The sequence below is a fragment of the Arachis ipaensis genome, chromosome B06 (assembly GCF_000816755.2).
Source record: "Arachis ipaensis cultivar K30076 chromosome B06, Araip1.1, whole genome shotgun sequence".
NCBI lineage: Eukaryota > Viridiplantae > Streptophyta > Magnoliopsida > Fabales > Fabaceae > Arachis > Arachis ipaensis.
In genome coordinates this window covers 127404150-127413137 of record NC_029790.2, presented here as the reverse complement: position 1 = coordinate 127413137, position 8988 = coordinate 127404150, and the positions used below count along the sequence as shown (strand labels likewise).

Genomic DNA, 8988 nt, shown 5'->3' with positions numbered 1-8988 from the left:
AAACTTCTGCTCTTCTCCCCTATAACACTATTACACTAATGCTCTGAAAACTCTAACACTTAGACAGAGCTCATCGTCGACGCTTGCATTCTCTCATCTGCTGGCGCTCCCTCCATCGTCTCCTATAACCCGTCTTTGCTGGAGTTTGCACTCCCTCGGCACTCATTACTCACCGCATCGGTCACCAACGGAGGTCGCCATTCCTTCCTTCACGTCGCCAGTCTCTGCCCTCCTTCCTCTAATGTCTCTTCTCATCTGCTCTATCGCCTTTTCAGCCAACAGGAATGGTGGAAGTTTCAGTTCGGTGAATGAGGACCTTCTCCAGAACATTCTGGCAAGGCTCCTGGCTTATTGGTTCGCTTCCGCTGCTTGCGTTAGCAAATCATGGAGCTCTGTCTGCAATCGAATCCTTACTCGTCCAAAGCTATCTTCTGCTCTTTCTCTCAATGTAAACCCCATTAAATTAGCGAATAATTAACCAATAAATTCAATTTTTATAAAAAAAATTGGAAACGTAAATTTTATAGTAAAATAGAATAGAGCTAATTAAAATAAGAATTTTGACACTAATTTTAAAGAATTTGCCCCAAGATTGGGTCGAACGGACCAAACCGGTTGAACCGGGTCCGAAATGGCCCAAGGCCCAACCCTTTAGCCCAAATAATTTAAAGAAAATGTCTCTCTTCTTCCCAATTCAGCCAAGAACGCTGAAACAAGCCAAGGGGGATTTCGCGTTGTCTCTCTTTAGTATTCTTCGCACGCAAGTAATCTTGTCTCCTGAGCGCTGCATTTTTTATTTCGTATTTTTGTTTTACCCATTTTTCAAGACTCCTCGTATATTATATCCTTTCTATTGTAATATGTATATATATATATTTTATTTTAGAGGTCGTAATAGCACACCACCTCTGTTTTACGGCTTAAGCGTAAAGCTCTATATGGTAGGGTGTTACACGCAATCCTTCACTTTCCGTGAGTTTCACCTATTTTCCCCAAATCAAAACATTTCTTAAAAGCTAGGGTTAATTGAAAATGGAAATGGAACTTCGTGATTCTATCAGCTTGTTGTTGGAGTAACATTTTCGAATTTGTACTCAAAACGATAGATGTTATGTTCTGACGAGCTTAGGAAGATTGCATTTTGCCCTCAAATTGGTGATATATATGGAAATGAATTTAGTGCTTGAATTTATGATAAGGACTAATTTTATGTATAGCATTTTTTTTGAATTACCAATTTGAGCATTTACCTTTAGTATTTCAAGATTCTCAAAAAAATAAATCATACCCTTCTAAAAACTAAAAAATAATAAACGACGAGGGGAAGGCAAATTCTAACAACTCAACTCAAATTTTTCTATCATCGCCAATCTCAGGTCTCATCGTTGTAAGACACTACAAGAAAAGAGCTGAGAACCGTCAGATTTAGCGTCGAATTTTACTGGAGATTTAATGTCGGGTTTTTCGACGGACAAGAGAAATTCGTCGCCAAAAAAGATTATTGTTCAACTTTTCATCCGCCAGTAAATATGATAGTAAAATTGGTGTAAAATTCAAACGCAAAATCTCTCTCCCTCTCTCTCTCCGCTGTTGCTGTTCACGTCACCATCACTGCTGCCTCTGTCACCACCACTTTAAAGAGACCCTGCAGCCAAATATCATTAGATTTATTGTTTATATGGTTATTTTATTTTTTTTAGATTATTTTGTGAGTTTAGCATTTTGTTTAGGGTTTTGTTAAATCAGTGGTTAAATTTATTTAATAAAGTGTGTGACTAAGAGTTGTGTTAATTTAATGTAAGTAAAAAATAAATAAAATTAAGTAGGTTAAGTACGGTGAGATTAAGAGTGATTGAGCTATTGGAAGATTTTAGTTGAGTTTAGTAAATGGATTTTGTTCTGAGGGTTACCTGAAACGTTGATTTGGGCCTAAACGTGAGGTCCAGATCCCTTAATGTGGCAGCATCCGACCTCTTTGGTGCCGAGGTGCCGCATGTCCAAGTTTCTCGTGAGGAGGTGGGGGTGGTACCTGCAAGAGACTCCGATGCTTTAGTTATTAAGGGTTTTAAGCGGGTTTTTAGTGGATTCGAACGTGAATATACCTGTGAGGTACCAGTGTATTTATAGTAGAGTAGATAACCACCTTTGTTGGAGTAGTTTCACTTTTATTGATAAATAACCGTTTCCTTTATCTTAGGAGTTTGTTAGAATCTATCTCTCTGGAAAGATAGAGATAGTTGGAGAGATTTCTGGAGGTTATCTATCTTGGGTAGGTAGAACTTTGTCTCCTTAAATCGGTGTTCAACCTCCTTAAGGAAGTCAGGCATGTCGTGATAGCCACCCTTTTGGGTGGGCCTTTTTGTTTTATTGGGCCTGACTTTTATCTATTGGATAGGATATGAGCAGGTTTCTTTCAATTGCATTAAATTTATGTCGCTTATTTTTGTGATGCTTGTTGTTAGTATCGTGAAATTATAATAGAACCCGCTTTTTCAAAAAAAAAAAGAAAAACAATTGAAAATAATTAAATAGATAATTTTAGTGTCACAAATAAGTTTATTTGTTATCCCCTTTACGTATCTGAGTGATATTCTAGAAGCGAGAATGTAATTAATACTGGTATAAGTCAAGTTAAAAAGTCAAACTGAGATCATTATGATTATTGTGAAAAACCATAGAAGTTTACTACTTTCTTTCTTCTTTTTCAAAAAAAAAAAAATTCAACCACATATTTATGCACTATCTTTTAGAGTGGTTATTACTACACATATTTTTACTATGTGGTAAAAATATTACTTAATCCTAATAGAATACACTTAACCTCTGCATTCTTATTCTTTTTCTGTCTAACTAGTTGAACTCTCTGCCTCTCTCTACCTCTTCATTAATTAATTTTTACTCTAAATAATTATCCATAACAATTAGGATAAGATCGATTGCTAAGTCATGACTAGAATACAACTAGAATTATTAATTACCATCTTATTCATTTTTACCTTGGATAATTATCCATAGGCATTAGGATAAGATCAAATAGTAAGATATGATTAGATAGTGACTAAGCACATTAATAACACTCTTATCCACTCTTGATCTCATTAATGAAGTACATTTTTCCACCACTTCATTGATTACCTATCATACTACACTAATCAAACTTAACAAGTGAGAAAGAAAAGAAATTAAAGAGAAAGAGAGAGAGTGGTCGAAGCCTTGAGAGAAGAAAAAAGTGATTCTTTGTGTCGATTTCATAACTTTCACTTCACTGATTCTTTCAAGCACCAAGTTTCCTACTTCCTTTCTCCATTTTTCTTATTCTTTCCTTTGAAAATTTAGTAAGATAATCACCTTTAGGAACTACAAGGAGGATGGTTGGAGGCTAGTATTTCAAGCAAAAAAAAGTTGTATCTCAGCTCCTCCATTGCTCCTAAGTCTCGGCCATAAGCATTGATTTTTCATTAATTGTCAAGTTGCCTTTGTTTAGGAGATTTAGTATTTCTAACGTGTTCAAGAGTGAACATCAAGACTAAAGTAAGGGTGATAATGTTTATTTGATTTCTATGCTTGATATTGATTTGTGTATGCCCTCTTTAAAAGTGTATGATGCATGAGTTGCATGAATATTGATTATATGATGAATTGCTTCATTTTGATGAAATGAATGCTAATTGTGAATATAAAGGCTATGCCTAAACGTATTATTGAGGGTCGAACATTGACAGACACTTGAGGTGAGCTTCATAATTATAAAAGATACTAAGATATAAGAATAAGTCATAATATGAAGGTTTAGAAAGATGATAAAAAAATTAAAGTAAAAATATGAGAAAATAAGTTAAAATCTAAGAGTAAAACCCCTCCTCGGTCCCTAACTATTTACGAAATTGACCTGGCGCCCCTTCACCATTGGAAATTAACAACGCGGTCCTTAACCATTCTCTCTGTGTGACCAAAAGGACCCTCTTACCGGTACTTTCGGTTACTTTTTACCTGAAAACTGACAAGAAGGTCATTTCGGTCACACGAGAGAATGGATAAGGATCGTGTTGTTATTTTCTAATGGTCAGGGGACGCCAGGTCCTTTTCTAGATGGTTAGGGACTAAATATTTTAATAGTAGGGTTACACATAGAGATTAAATATTCTTTTTAGATTTTTAGAAGTGATATTTGTTTCATTCAAATGTTCGTAATATGACGAATTAATTTTAATTTAATTTTACGTATTTTAATTTTGTTTATTTAGTTACTAATTTAAATTTTATGTTAGAGGATTTAGAGTTTTCTTTATTTAACCTAAAGTTGAGTGAGTTTTTTCGATTTAATTTCCAAACCAGTGAACAAATTAGATTGAGGTATTTCTTTCTTGTTGCATCAAGAAATTGAATAAAAAATCAAACTGATTTTCTTTGTATTCAATTTCTTGATGCAACAAGAAAGAAATACCTCAATATAATTTGTTCACTGGTTTGAAAATTAAATCGAAGAAACTCACTCAACTTTAGGTTAAATAAAGAAAATTCTAAATCCTCTGACATAAAATTCAAATTAGTAACTAAATAAACAAAATTAAAATACGTAAAATTAAATTAAAATTAATTCGCCATATCAACAAATATCACTTCTAAAAATCTCAAAAGAATATTTAGTCTCTACGTGTAATCCTACTATTAAAATTATGGTTTATGAATTTAATTCCACTAATAAGAAAAGCAGTTTAATTTTTTTAGAAAAAGGTGTATATGGAATAATAATCTTGAACTATTTTTTTTTTAGGTTCAACAATATAGAACATATATGTCATTCTTAAAACCTAAATAATAGTGCTTAATCAACCCAAATAATTATCACTTTTGTGTTAAGTCTCGTTGTTAATGATTTCGTGCTATTTATTAAGTTTAACGTTGTTTGCTCTCCGTCCACATGTAAAATATGGCAAAAAGCATTAGATACAAACTTAAAACAATATTTTTTTTATTTATTTTCCAATTTTAAGTAAAAGTCCTCCCCGGTCCCCTCACCATTAGAAAATAATAACACGGTCCTTATCCATTCTCTCCGTGTGACCGAAAGGACCCTCTTAACCGGAAGTACCGGTAAGAGGGTCCTTTTGGTCACACGGAAAGAATGGTTAAGGACCGCGTTGTTAATTTCCAATGATGAGGGGGCGCCAGGTCAATTTCGTAAATGGTTAGGGACCGGGGAGGGGTTTTACTCAAAATCTAATGTATGATCCTAGAAAAAATGTAGGATGTACTAAAAGTGACACTTAGAAAAATTAGGTAACTAATAAGGTTAAAACATAGTGTGTACTAGGGGTAAATGTGGAATATTATATAAGCTAATTAGAGTCAAGTTGTAAAATAAGATACATGTTGAGTCTAAATAAGGATTTTAGTAAAGAATTAGGGATAAAAATGTAAGATTAGGTTATTAAGGACGAAATGGGTATTAATAAAAGAATTGAAGCTTATTTGGTAAATTAGAGTGTAAATTATCAACTTGGATAATAATTAATACTAGGATAATTAATTATGACACCTATGATTAAAATGATCATTTAGAAAAAAACTAAAATGGTTAATTAGTAAGTCTTAGGAGTAAGATGGTCTTTATGAAAAAATATAATGATAATATGGTAGAGTGTCACTTTTAGGATAAACAAGAGTATAAAAGACATTTAATACTTAATGAAAACTTGAATAATATGGTATCGAAGGTTGAAAGGCTAAGAGTAGAGAATCTCTTAAGTTATGAAATGATACCATAGTAATGTATTGAGTGAGCAAGGGCAAGAGAGTCCCTTCGATAAGTCACTATAATGTACCCCCAAAAAAAAGTAAAAGATCCAATGATGCGTGATGACCACCTGGTAGTGCAGAGTTTTAGACCGTCTAGCCAGAAGTGTGGGAACGCCCACAGAATGTTGAGTCATTTTTCAGTTCAAAGAAACATCTGACATGACGATCAGATGTTTGTTTATTGTATTTGACATGGCGATCAAATACCTTTATATAATTATGATGAGGCGCACTAGCTAAAAAATCATATCCGAAACTTATGTTTGGATAATGTCGGGAGCGGGTAGACAACTAACACATGAGTTCATAGCTTGCACTAAGATAAGGTATGCATCATACTTGATTGCGCATTTCTATGTGATTGAATATATGTGCTTAATTCCTACTTGTGTATTGTCATTTATTTGATCTCTTATTTGTTTGTGTACCTTGTTGAACGACTTCAGTGAACGTAAATTTAGTATGAAAATTCTCTAGTTACACATAAAACTTAGGCTTAGCACGAAAATCTCTTTGTTCTCCGTTATCGTCTTGCTGGGAACTATTGGTTTTCATTCCCCTTTTTTTCCCACTCCACAGATGAGATTAGGAATCATTTTCTTTGAGTACCCTCTACTAGCCCGCTACAAGGATTCCGCATGGGGCAACACTTTCATCTGGGGTGAGCTGAGTACGTAAATTTACACGCTTTTCGAGCAGTCCTTTTCTTATCCCCTTCTTTCTCAGCAGTTCAATACTGATTCTCCTTATGATTTTCTACTGTCAGAGTTACACCCTGGAGTCTTCTATCACCCTTTTCCACCACAACATTTTTATTAGCCAGACCTGGAGCCAGAGTCACCTTTCAACATCTAGCCTATCTATCATGAGTGATTTGGCTCTGTACCTGAGCCATTGATACTGGTGGACTCTGTGTCTTATTATTAGCCTCTGGAACCATTGGATGCTTAGTTTGGTTCTTTAGGAAAGGTCGTCAAGCCGACCATTCCTAATAGTTTCTTGTCGACCCCTTCCTACGAGACACCATCTGAAGTCATTCTACCTTGGGAGGACACGATGATCATTGATCTGACTTATAGTCCATAGGAGTATGTTGTATTGGAGGAGCATAGTTAGATAGTAGTTTAGGTTATTTTCCTCGTATTTAGTATATTTTATGAGGGGTTAAGATCTTTTGTATAGTATTCCGACTCCAGTCTAGGGTGGCTTTTATAAAGGCGGAGTTCGGTGCTTAGTTTATGAGTCTGTACATATATGACTATCTATCTTATGTATACAACCACCTTATATGTGAAACTCATCCTTCGAGCATATGGATGTGAATATATCTATCTGTGCTTTTTGCTTTCATTCTAAACGTGTTATGTGCCTAACTGTTATAGCTAATAACGAAATAACGAAATAACTCGTTTAATTCACGCTTATAACTCACGCTACAGGTTCATATTATACAAATAATATATAGTTAGCATTGACCATGGCATGCTGGAAATTGAGTCGTTACAATCGACGCGCTGCTTGCCTGCTCCTCTGCGTCACCGCGCCTCTCGCCGGCCCCTCTGCGTCACCGCATTGTCTCGTTGCTCGCCCTTACTGCTCGCTGCTGCCTCTCTACTCGTTGCTTTCACTTCCGTAGTTTGCCCTCTTCTCTTGCCTTTTTTCTGTCTTCCTCAGCCTCCCTCTTCTCTTCTCTAGCTCGGTTCTCTCCCTTTACGTGCAATCAAGGTGATCTTTTTTTATTTTTTTTAGCTATTCAATCATTATTGTTTAATATTTTAGATGATTGTTGCTACTGATCCTGTTTTAATGTAGCTGCAATGGTTACTTTTAGCTATTTTTTATTCTATAATTGTTGTTAGTTTTTTCTGATTGTTGTTAATTTTTTTTTTCGTGATTGTTGCTGCTTAGGTTAATTGATATTTATTGTTTAGGTTGATTGATGCTTGCTATTTAGATGATTGGAATGATAGGCTCTGTGAATTAATTAGGTGATGTATTAATGTGATACTATGGTTAGTTGATAGGTTATGTGAATTGATTGAATTTTTCTTATTTTTAAGATGGGTTCATCACAAACATCATCATCCAATAACAAGAATCAATTCCTAAGGCAACAATTGTAACCCCAAAAAAAAGAAAATAATAGATACCAAATTTTAAAATTATTTCCTAGACAGAATTTTAGGGTTTGTTATTTTTATTGTGTTAAATTAAGATATTATTATAATAATATTGATTAATTTTATATTTATTTTTGTATTAGTTATTTTTAGAATTCAAGACTTAATTATTGTTAAAATATTAATAAAAATATATCTTTTAAATTTTAATTATTTTATATTTTTATTTAAATAAAACTAAATCAACTAATTTAACTTATGATCAACCGATTAAGCTAGATTCAATGACCCAATAAGCTTGGCCGGTTCTTTTGGCGAGTCGGACAAGGACAATTAGGGATGTTCATGAATCAGATCTGATTTACATATCTGCGGTATTTATCTGAATCTGATACAAAAATTGTAGACATAGATCCGATCCGCAAGACTATCGAATCGGATCTGATTTGATCCGCACACTTATAGAATTGGATTGCGAATTTTATGTAGGTATTTGCATATCCGCGAATCCGCAAAAATAAATAAATATTTTTCTTATGTTTTATTTCAACTAATAATTATCATATATGTTAATTACTTTAATTTTATTATTTAAAAAAAATACGTTTAATATTATTTTAAAAGTAAATATATTTAAAAAAATAAAAAAAATTATTAATATTTTAAAAAAATTAAAAAATATTTTTATATTTTACAGATATATCTAATCGAATACAAACTTAAAAACTACGAATATTAAATTCGATCCGATAATTTTTGTACGAATTTTAGTGCAAATTGAAATTTTGGCAATATGCAGGACAACTATCCTTTATATGATTGAAATTTACCAAAGCGGGGGATGACAGGATTCGAAGAGGAGGAATATATGAAATGAAGGGCTTTGGGTTTGGGTTTGGTGTTTTTTTCCTCCTCCTTCCTCAAATTCCTTGCCACACCCACAAATCACACAGTTAGGGTTTTGAAACCTATTCTCCTTCGCAAACTCCCAAATCACATAAACCCTCCAAAATCCCTCTCTTCTACCATCTCCTTCCAGTTCTCGCAGCTGTTTCCAGGTGCTCCTTAT

General features: G+C 33.8%; 1 protein-coding gene across 2 annotated transcripts in view; it reads left to right on the top strand.

The window, feature by feature from the left end:
• LOC107605221 overlaps positions 8707-8988 on the top strand; it is a 2054-nt gene continuing 1772 nt past the window's right edge. The window contains exon 1 of one of the 2 annotated variants that reach the window (XM_016307015.2): positions 8707-8977. The gene's annotated coding sequence lies outside the window, so the exon portion shown is untranslated. The remainder of the gene's footprint in view (positions 8978-8988) is intronic. The other variant, XM_016307013.2, reaches the window with a different exon arrangement.